The sequence below is a fragment of the Cherax quadricarinatus genome, chromosome 99 (genome assembly GCF_038502225.1).
Source record: "Cherax quadricarinatus isolate ZL_2023a chromosome 99, ASM3850222v1, whole genome shotgun sequence".
Lineage (NCBI taxonomy): Eukaryota > Metazoa > Arthropoda > Malacostraca > Decapoda > Parastacidae > Cherax > Cherax quadricarinatus.
The window spans coordinates 11,848,718-11,858,510 of NC_091390.1; positions in this window are offsets into that span (position 1 = coordinate 11,848,718).

Consider the following 9,793-nt stretch of genomic DNA (forward strand, 5'->3'; position numbering starts at 1 on the left):
CATCTATGTCGTTTATGTAAATTGTGAACAACAACGGGCCCGACACTGACCCTGAGGAACACCGCTTTTGACGTGCCCCCATTCTGATTTCTCCCCATTTATGCCGCCTATTTGTCAGCCATGCCTCTACCCAGGAAATGAATGTTCTGTATTAGAGGGATGAATCAACCGGAGTGTCAAGAATGTCCACCACATGCACTCGGCGCACCTGACATCTTACTCCACCCTCAGCTTACACACGGCGGGTCCAGGATGGATCCCTGGCATGGGGAAATATGCTGACCTTCTTCCCCTAGCAGCAAGTAGGTACTTGGGTGCCAATAATAATTATTATTATTAAATGAATATCAACCAACACAACTAACGTCATCAATATCAACACCAAACAACACAAGCAACACAATATCAACACCAAACAACACAAGCAACACAATCAATATCAACACCACCACCAACACCCAACAACACAATCAACACCAACACCAGTAACACAAACAACACTAAACACGAGCAACACCAACAATACTTAACACAAGCAATACCAATACCACCAACACTCAAAACAACACCATCACCAGCAACATTCAACAACACAAGCAACACCAAGACTCACCAACACAAGCAACACCAACGACACTCAATAACACAATCAACACCAACAACACTCAACACAAGGAACACCAACACCAGCAACATTCAACACAAGCAACACCAACACCAACAACACAACGTCAGTACTCGGAACCGATTTCAGTATTATTAGTGAACTTTTCAGAAGCGTGGACGCTTAGCATCCGCCTATGAAGTCGTTTTTCTCATTAATGTAAAGAGAGTTTAATGAAGTCTGTAGCTGTAACTGTTGGTACTCTGGACCGGCAACTAGTACTCAAGCCTTATGCTGCTTCCTGTTGTGCTGCTCCAACAATGGTGGTGATGGTGGTTCCTGCGGTGCTTCTCCAGCTGCTCAATAGTTATGGTGATGGTGGTTCCTGTGATGCTGCTCCAACAGTGGTGGTGATGGTGGTTCCTGTGATGCTGCTCCAACAAAGGTTGTGATGGTGGTTCCTGTGATGCTGCTCCAACAAAGGTTGTGATGGTAGTTCCTATGATTCTGCTTCTACAGTGGTGGTGATGGTGGTTCCTCTGATGCTGATCCGTGATGGTAATGGTGGTTCCTGTGATGCTGCTCCAATAGTGTTGGTGATGGTGGTTCCTGTGATACTGCTCTAACAGTGGTGGTGATGGTGGTTCCTGTGATGCTACTCCAACAGTGGTGGTGGTGGTGGTGGTGATTCCTGTGATGCTGCTCCAACAGTGGTGGTGATGGTGGTTCCAGTGATGCTGCTCGAACAGTGTTGGTGATGGTGGTTCTTGTGATTCTCCACCAACAGTGTTGGTGATAGTCTTGTTAGGTATTGTTCTGTGATGTAGAATGTAGGCGTCGTGCTGATATCAGCACTAATAGTATAGTGATTGAGTTTTTAGGGGATTATTTTAAGTACTGTAATTGGTGTGCGAGAGAAATATCGAGTTATATTTGTCCTTTTGTACAACAACCACCTCATGAGGTTTGTCGTTAATTTTTCTGCTGAAATATACAATGTTTGAGGTACCCAAGATTGTATCATGTTAATATAAGAAATCCTTAGATAAATGTACTTATGTCACTACATGAAAGAACACGCCTTATTAATCTGGGAACGTAGAAGTGGTCACCGTTTTTTTTTTTTTTTTTTGGGGGGGGGACGTGCGTGTCCTATTTTGTCATTTTTTAACCTTTTTCAGGTTCATTGTCTTTCAAACTTTTGTGGAGTAATATTTAGCTCTGTCACCAGGGGTTTATTACATATAATGTTATAACTTTTGAATGTATATAGTCTATGCTGGTCAATTGAGTTTTTTTTCCTCATTATCATTTATACCTTTCAAGTTGAACTACCTGGTAAGGTCTTGCAATTTACAGTTCTTGTCATATGAACATGTGTGTTCATAACTGATTTGGAAACCATGTGGCGGGTTGGTTGGTCAGGGTAACGGGCATTTTATCGTGACGTATGTGCTCATACATTTTAGTTTTGTAAAATGGCTTATGTTAATTGTTAGGGTGTACTGTTTTGGTTTGTACTGCCTTTTTTTTCATTTTGGCTCCAATAAAAAAAAAAAAAAAAAAAAAAAGCTATGAACGAATAAAATTAGATTGATGGTGGTTTTTGCATTGATGTAAATTTTATATGTAAATTGTATTATTATTATTATAATCAAGGGGTAAGCGCTAAACCTGGAGGATTATACAGCTATGTAAATTGTAACCTTGACATATGGGTTCTATACCAGTAAAGTTTGCATACTGGAATATATAGATTGAGTTCAAAAGGTTGTTAATGTACTGCTAATTAAAGTTTTCACTGGAGAGGTGATAAGGTAATTATGTGTATGGTGTGAATTATTATTATTATAATCAAGGAGGAAGCGCTAAACCCGGAGGATTATACACCGCCTGGGGGGGGATGTGGAAGGCATTCAGGCTTAATTCGGGGAACTGGAGCACAGATCCAATTCCCTAAATCAAGAGCCCCTCACCAACATCAAGGAACCTTCCTTGAGGGGAAGGGAACTGGAGCACAGATCCAATTCCCTAAATCAAGAGCCCCTCACCAACATCAAGGAACCTTCCTTGAGGGGTGTATGGTGTGAAGAGGAATAGTATCTTGACGGGGGGGGGGGTGAGCGAGTCTAAGTTATTCCACATTCGACCTTATGGCCGATACACATGGGTTTTAATAATGATTGTACGTGGTAGTGTTAGGAATTTGGAATTGATTCCATGTCTTAAATATGTACTTACGTCATGGATTGTATAGGGAATACTTTTGTATTACTCGTGGAGTTGTGATTGTGTACCTGATGTATTGTACATAAAGTTTTTTAAATAAAATATAAAGAAAAGTTTGACTCGACCTCCTCCAACTACAACTACCAGAGTGGTTGAGAGTGACTCTTGACTGGTCACTACGAGGCAAGATAAGATAAGATAAGATTTCGTTCGGATTTTTAACCCCGAAGGGTTAACCACCCAGGATAACCCAAGAAAGTCAGTGCGTCATCGAGGACTGTCCAACTTATTTCCATTGTGGTCCTTAATCTTGTCCCCCAGGATGCGACCCACACCAATCGACTAACACCCAGGTACCTATTTGCTGCTAGGTGAACAGGACAACAGGTGTAAGGAAACGTGTCGAATGTTTCCACCCGCCGGGAATCGAACCCGGGCCCTCCGTGTGTGAAGCGGGAGCTTTAGCCACCAGGCCACCGGGCCTTGTGATCGTGTTTATTAACATTATCATTGTTTTTTCGATTTGTTTTAGTATTTTATATGTCGTAATTAGTGTTATGATTATAATAATATAATCCTTAGTATATTTTTTTGATATAGCACTATGGTATATTATGAATCATTTGTCGAGTAGTTTTGAGGGATTATTATTATTATTATTATAATCAAGGGGAAGCGGTAAACCCGGAGGATTATACAGCGCCTGGGAGGGGGATGTGGAAGGCATTCAGGCTTAATTCGGGGAACTGGAGCACAGATCCAATTCCCCAAATCAAGAACCCCTCACCAACATCAAAGAACCTTCCTTGAGGGGAGTTTTGAGGGAATTATTCTTGAATTTATTAATTTTGTACCATTGTAGTATATAATGATTGGTTGTGATGATTTCATGGCCCTTAAGATAACTTACAAAAGCAGAATCCTACTCCTTTTTGGCACCTGATATCCACGCTTCCTTCCTGCCTTGATGCGCTGTATAACCCTTGTGGTTTAGCGCTTGTTCTTGAATTTAATAGGGAAGCAGAAGAAACTATTGGGCAAGTGGTTGAGTGACTGACTGATTACTTGGGTGTTGCTGGCAGGCAGACACACAGCAATACCCAGTGTGACGTCATTTTAGTTGACGTCGAGGCTGGTGAAGCAACCTCATCGAGTGTCTTTGTTTAGCACATTTCACCGAGTCTGATGGCCACATTCAGTGTATTTTAAAAAGTGTGTTGTGTAAAGGTCACCGAGAGTTAAGATGTCATACATAATGTGAGTTTAGTATGAACTGACTGCTTGAATTTGGTGGTAACGTCTCGTATTGAGAAGGAAAGTTTTCTGTTGGGAACATGAACTTTGGTTTGATGCTGGGAATGATTGTAATTTTATTGATGGCACTGAATAATTTACTTTGTTGCCGAGTGACTAAATTATTGGTGATGGCAGCGACTGGACGTTGTCGGCTGGCGCCAAGAACGGCGTTTGTTAGTGTTGGACAAAATTGTCGTGTGGACATACGCGAAGTGTTTGTTATAACATGGAGATAAGGATGGTGTGTGGACACGGTAGCGAAGGTAGGTTGTGTGTGTGTGTGGGGGGGGGAGGGTATGGAGTGTGTATGTATAGGGAGACAAGGGTGTAATGTGACACAGGAGAGGCGTGTTATAACCGTTATAATGGGGTTGTGTGTCAGTTGTGACACTGGTGTTGGAAGCACTATAGATATGTGGCTTATTGTGCGTGACGATGATGGACTGACGACTGCCGTACGTCAATGCTGCCGAGTCTAAAGTCAATGGTGTCGATTTGAAGTTTGTTGAAATTAAGTAATTGAGAATCCAAGGGCGTAATGTATTATGGGACTTTTTAGAAGAGTATATGTATATAGTTTTGCTGAATCTTCAGTTGTAGTATGTATTTGAAGACGCGTGGGAGATTGAATCGAGATTATTATAGTCAAAGTGGTAAACCTACAAGGGTCGTAAAAGGATGAAATATACGAAATGTGTATTGTAGCGATTCCACTGGAGACCTTCCCCGAATTAAGCGTGAATGCCTTTCACATCTCCCCCCCCAGGCGCTGTATAATCCTCCGGGTTTAGCGTTTCCCCCTTGATTATAATCCACTGGAGACAATTTTGTGACAATAGTGGTGATTAATAGTTAATTTACTGGCTCAAAATGCTTAGTGTTATTACATTTAGAGCTGTCTGGAAGCAAGCAGCAACATCAACAAGTGCCGTTTCTGTCAAGTGCTTTTTATATGCACATGTATTGCTCATTATTCAAGTACAGATGGGCTTGTAGACATTTGCATATTTGTTTAAAAATATTTGACGAATTTTGAATATTGACGAATGTTATAGAAACAACCTTAAACAGGATTATGCCTAAGTTTATTGGTGCATATACAAATAGTTACACATGATATATAGGAGCATTTGTATAGATTATTATTATAATCAAAAAGAAGCGCTAAGCCACAAGGGCTATACAGCGCTGCAGGGTAGGGAAGGAAGCAAGGGAATTGGATGGCAGAAGGGAGGGGGGATGATCAGCAGGTTACAGAAAACAGCGGGGCAGGGGATAGTACGGGGGTAGAGGGTAGCAAGAGATTGAAGTAGAAAGGGCTGAAGGTATCAGAATTTGTGAAGTAAGTCAGTCGTTGTCAAAAAGTCAATGAGAGAGTCCGGATGAAAGGTGGGTCCATCAGCGAGAAGGGAAGGTAAAGAGAGAGCAGCGGAGCGAAGACGACGACAGAGGTAAATTCTGCGTGCTCGTTGATAAAGTGGGCAGTCCAACAGAATGTGGCTGACTGATAATGGAGCTTGGCAATTCTCACAGAGAGGAGCAAGACGCCTCTCCATGAGATATCCATGAGTAAGACGAGTATGGCCAATGCGAAGACGGGAGAGAGTAGTCTCCCAACCTCGACACTGGTGATAAGAAGACGGCCAGTAACCTATACTCGGTTTAATAGACTGAAGTTTGTTGCCGAGCATAGTAGACCAACGTTGTTGCCAACGGGTGTGAAGGTGGGAAGATATTGCAGCAAAATAGTCCGTAAATGGAATACCTCTATAAGAAACTGGTAGGTCATGTACTGCTGACCGCGCAGCAGTGTCTGCCTGTTCATTGCCCTGTACGTCAACATGACCAGGGACCCAACAAAAAACAATATCTTTATGCTTGGTAAAGATGCGGCGTAGCCAAAGTTGGATACGGAGGACTAAGGGGTGAGGTGTATCAAATTTTTGTATAGCCTGTAAAGCACTAAGGGAGTCTGAGACAACCACAAATGATGACACAGGCATAGATGCAATACGGATAAGTGCTGTAAGGATGGCATATAATTCAGCAGTAAAAATACTAGCCGAAGATAGTAAATGCCCTTGTACGACGCTGTCCAGAAACACTGCTGCGAATCCTACGCCGTCAGAAGACTTAGAGCCATCTGTGTACACAGCAATGGCATGAGAATGAGAGTGAAAGTGGTCAAGAAAAAGAGAGCGGGAAGAGACCGTAGACAGTTGGGCTTTCGAGCAAGGGAGGGAGAAAGAACAAACTCGAACAGCTGGAACTTCCCAGGGGGGTAGGGAAAAGTGAGATGCTACATGTACATAGAAAGGTGGTAGTTGAAGAGAAGACAAGAGCGAATGAAGGCGAAGAGAGAAGGGACGGAGTAAACAGGGGCGGCGAACAAATAAAGAATGTCTACTAATATCAGTGACCATTCTATAAATGGAAGGATTGCGGAGATCATGAGAGCGTACATAGTAGCGCAGGCAATGGGCATCACGGCGATCGGATAAGGATGGAACGTTCGCTTCTGCATAGAGGCTCTCGACAGGGGAAGAGCGGAAAGCACCAAGGCATAAACGTAATCCTTGGTGATGAATGGGGTTAAGGCTAGAGAGAGTAGCAGGAGATGCCGCTGAATAGATCTGGTCACCATAATCAAGTTTCGATAAAATAAGGGTGGAATGTAGGCGAAGGAGGGTTCGACGATCAGCTCCCCACGAAAGATGAGCAAGGGTTTTAAGAAGGTTCAGCCGGCTGTGACAAGTTGCCTTCAGAGAGGTAATGTGAGGTTTCCAGGATAACCTACGATCAAAGAGGAGGCCCAGAAACTTGACTGTATCACGTTCAGGGATACGGGAGCCATAGAGGTACAAAGGATGATCGGAGATGACAGAGCGTCTAGTGAAAGTGATTTGGTGGGTTTTAGTGCTGGAAAATTTAAACCCACGTGTGGTGGCCCAATTGGAAACACGGTCGACTGCATGTTGGAGAGAAACTGTAAGGAGGTGACAGTCAGCGCCTGCACAGGCAATAGCAAAGTCATCAACATAGAGTGATGACCAAATATTTGATGGAAGACTAGAGGCCAAATCATTAATAGCAAGGAGAAAAAGTGTTGTGCTCAGAACACATCCCTGGGGGACACCTTCAGCTTGGATAAAGTCCGGGGAGAGCACATTATTAACCCGAACACGGAAATGCCTGTCAGTTAAAAAGTTCTTAAGGAAGGATGGTAGATTGCCTCGAAGGCCTAAGGAGTGGGCTTGGGCTAAAATATTATACCTCCAAGTTGTGTCATATGCCTTCTCAAGGTCAAAAAATATGGCAATAACTGAGTGGTTATTCGCAAAGGCATTACGAACATACGTATCCAAGCGTAGTAAGGGGTCTATGGTAGAACGTCCCTTACGAAAGCCATATTGACGAGTGGAGAGACTGTTGTGTGTCTCTAAATACCACACTAAACGTCTATTTACTAGGCGTTCCATTACTTTGCAAACTGCACTGGTAAGAGCAATGGGACGATAGTGGGAGGTTTCATGTCCCGTAGTGCCTAGTTTGCGGACAGGGAGAACTATGGCGGATTTCCACAGCTGTGGAAGAACTCCTTGTGACCAAATAAGATTGTAAAGGCGTAATAGGACTGCAAGGGCTGACTGATGTAAATGTTGTAGCATACGAATATGAATGTCGTCGGGCCCAGCTGCCGATGATCGACAAGCTGAGAGTGTTGCCTCCAGTTCTTGAAGTGTAAAAGGCACATTATACTGTTCTTCTCTGAGAGAAGAAAAGTCCAAGGGTGCTAACTCTCTGGCAGACTTTGAGGAAAGAAATGAGGGGCATAGATGGAGTCCCTGAGAAATACGGACCAGATGATTGCCAATTTCATTGGCAACATCTAGTGGGTTTGCTATATCAACACCGGCAACCCGCAGAACAGGAGCCGGGTCAGGAGAATATTTACCACTCAGTTTTCGTACTTTTTTCCAGACTGCACTCATAGAGGAAGCAGAGGTGATGGTGGAGACATAATCTCGCCAGCAAGTGCGTTTAGCGTCACGGATGACACGGCGAGCGATCGCACGCTTCTGTTTAAAATCAAGGAGTCGCTCTGTGGTTCTATTGTACCGGTACCTGCCCCATGCAGCGCGTTTCAAACGTACTGCACGAGCACAAGCAGGAGACCACCAAGGCACGCATTTCTGAGAATGCCTGCCCGAAGTTTGGGGTATAGAATGAGAAGCTGCGGTGAAAATGGAGGACGAGAAGAGGTGTAAAAGCTCATCGATGGAGGACGAAGAAGGAACCTCTTTAAAAACAGTTAGGTGTGAGTAAAGGTTCCAATTTGCCCGATTAAATTGCCAGCGTGGGGTGCGAAGAGGTGGCGAATATGAAGGGGAAGTAAGAATGATTGGGAAATGATCACTGTCATGTAAGTCCGGGAGAACAGACCAAGTGAAGTCTAATGCGGCGGAGGAAGAGCAAACTGAGAGATCGATGCAAGAGAGAGTATGAGTCCGAGGATCAAAATGGGTGTGAGTACCTGTATTTAAAACATGGAGGGGGTGGGTGGCAAGAAAAGCCTCTAACTGAATTCCACGGGAATCACAGTGAGACCCCCCCCAGAGGAAATGGTGGGCATTAAAATCACCAAGTAACAGAATCGGTGGCGGTAATGACGAAACAAGGAAGGCAAAATCCGGAATAGATAATGCCCGAGAAGGAGAGAGATATAAAGAACAGAGCGTATACCACCTATGTAAGTGGATACGGGCTGCTGTGTAATGCAGCGAAGTATGAACAAATAGCTGATGGTACGGAATATCAGTGCGGAGAAGAAGGGCACTTTCATTAAAGGTCCCATCAGGAAAAGGATCTGAAGAATACAATAAATTATAGCCTGAGATGTGAGAAATAACAGCAGAGTGTAATTTTGGTTCCTGTAAGCAAACACCAACAGGGGCAAACTGGGAGAGTAACATCTGAAGCTCACCCCGATTACCCCTGAGGCCGCGTATATTCCACTGTAAATAGGCCATGATTGGCAATGATAAAGATACTTGAAATCCGCAGGTAAGGGTTCCTACGGACTAGAAGGGTTAGAAAAGTCCACATGCGGAGGCAGTGGAAAATGTTCAAGCAGCGAAGGAACGGTGCGCTGTGAAGAAAGGAGTTGCGCAGATGGAGCAGAGGAGAGAGAAAGAGCGGAAGGTGGATCAGTGTCCATTGATGGTTTGGTCTCTGCAATATATTCAGAGATTGCTTCAAGTGTTTCGGAATTCAGAGATGTCGTATGGGAGACAATATTGGGAATGGTAGGGGGAGGATGAGTAAAGATTGGAACTGTATTGGACTGTACCAAGGTAGGGGGGGCGAAAGGGTGGAGGGAACTGGAGAAGCGTGACAGGGGACAGAAGAGGCAGGAACCTGGGAGGTGGCAGAAGAGGAAGAAACTTGGGAGGGAACAGGGGAGGAAGGTACATTACGAGGGGGAGGGTGAACCTCTGCACTTGTAACTGAGCCAGTGAGAGGGGAAGAACTAGGGACAGAGACAGGGAGGGTAAAATGAGGAGGTGGAAGATGGGTAGGAGGTGTTACCGGACCTTTTTTTGACTTTTGAGAAGTAGAGGGACGATTGGGAGGAGGTGTCGTACGAGGTCTCGTCGATACTGA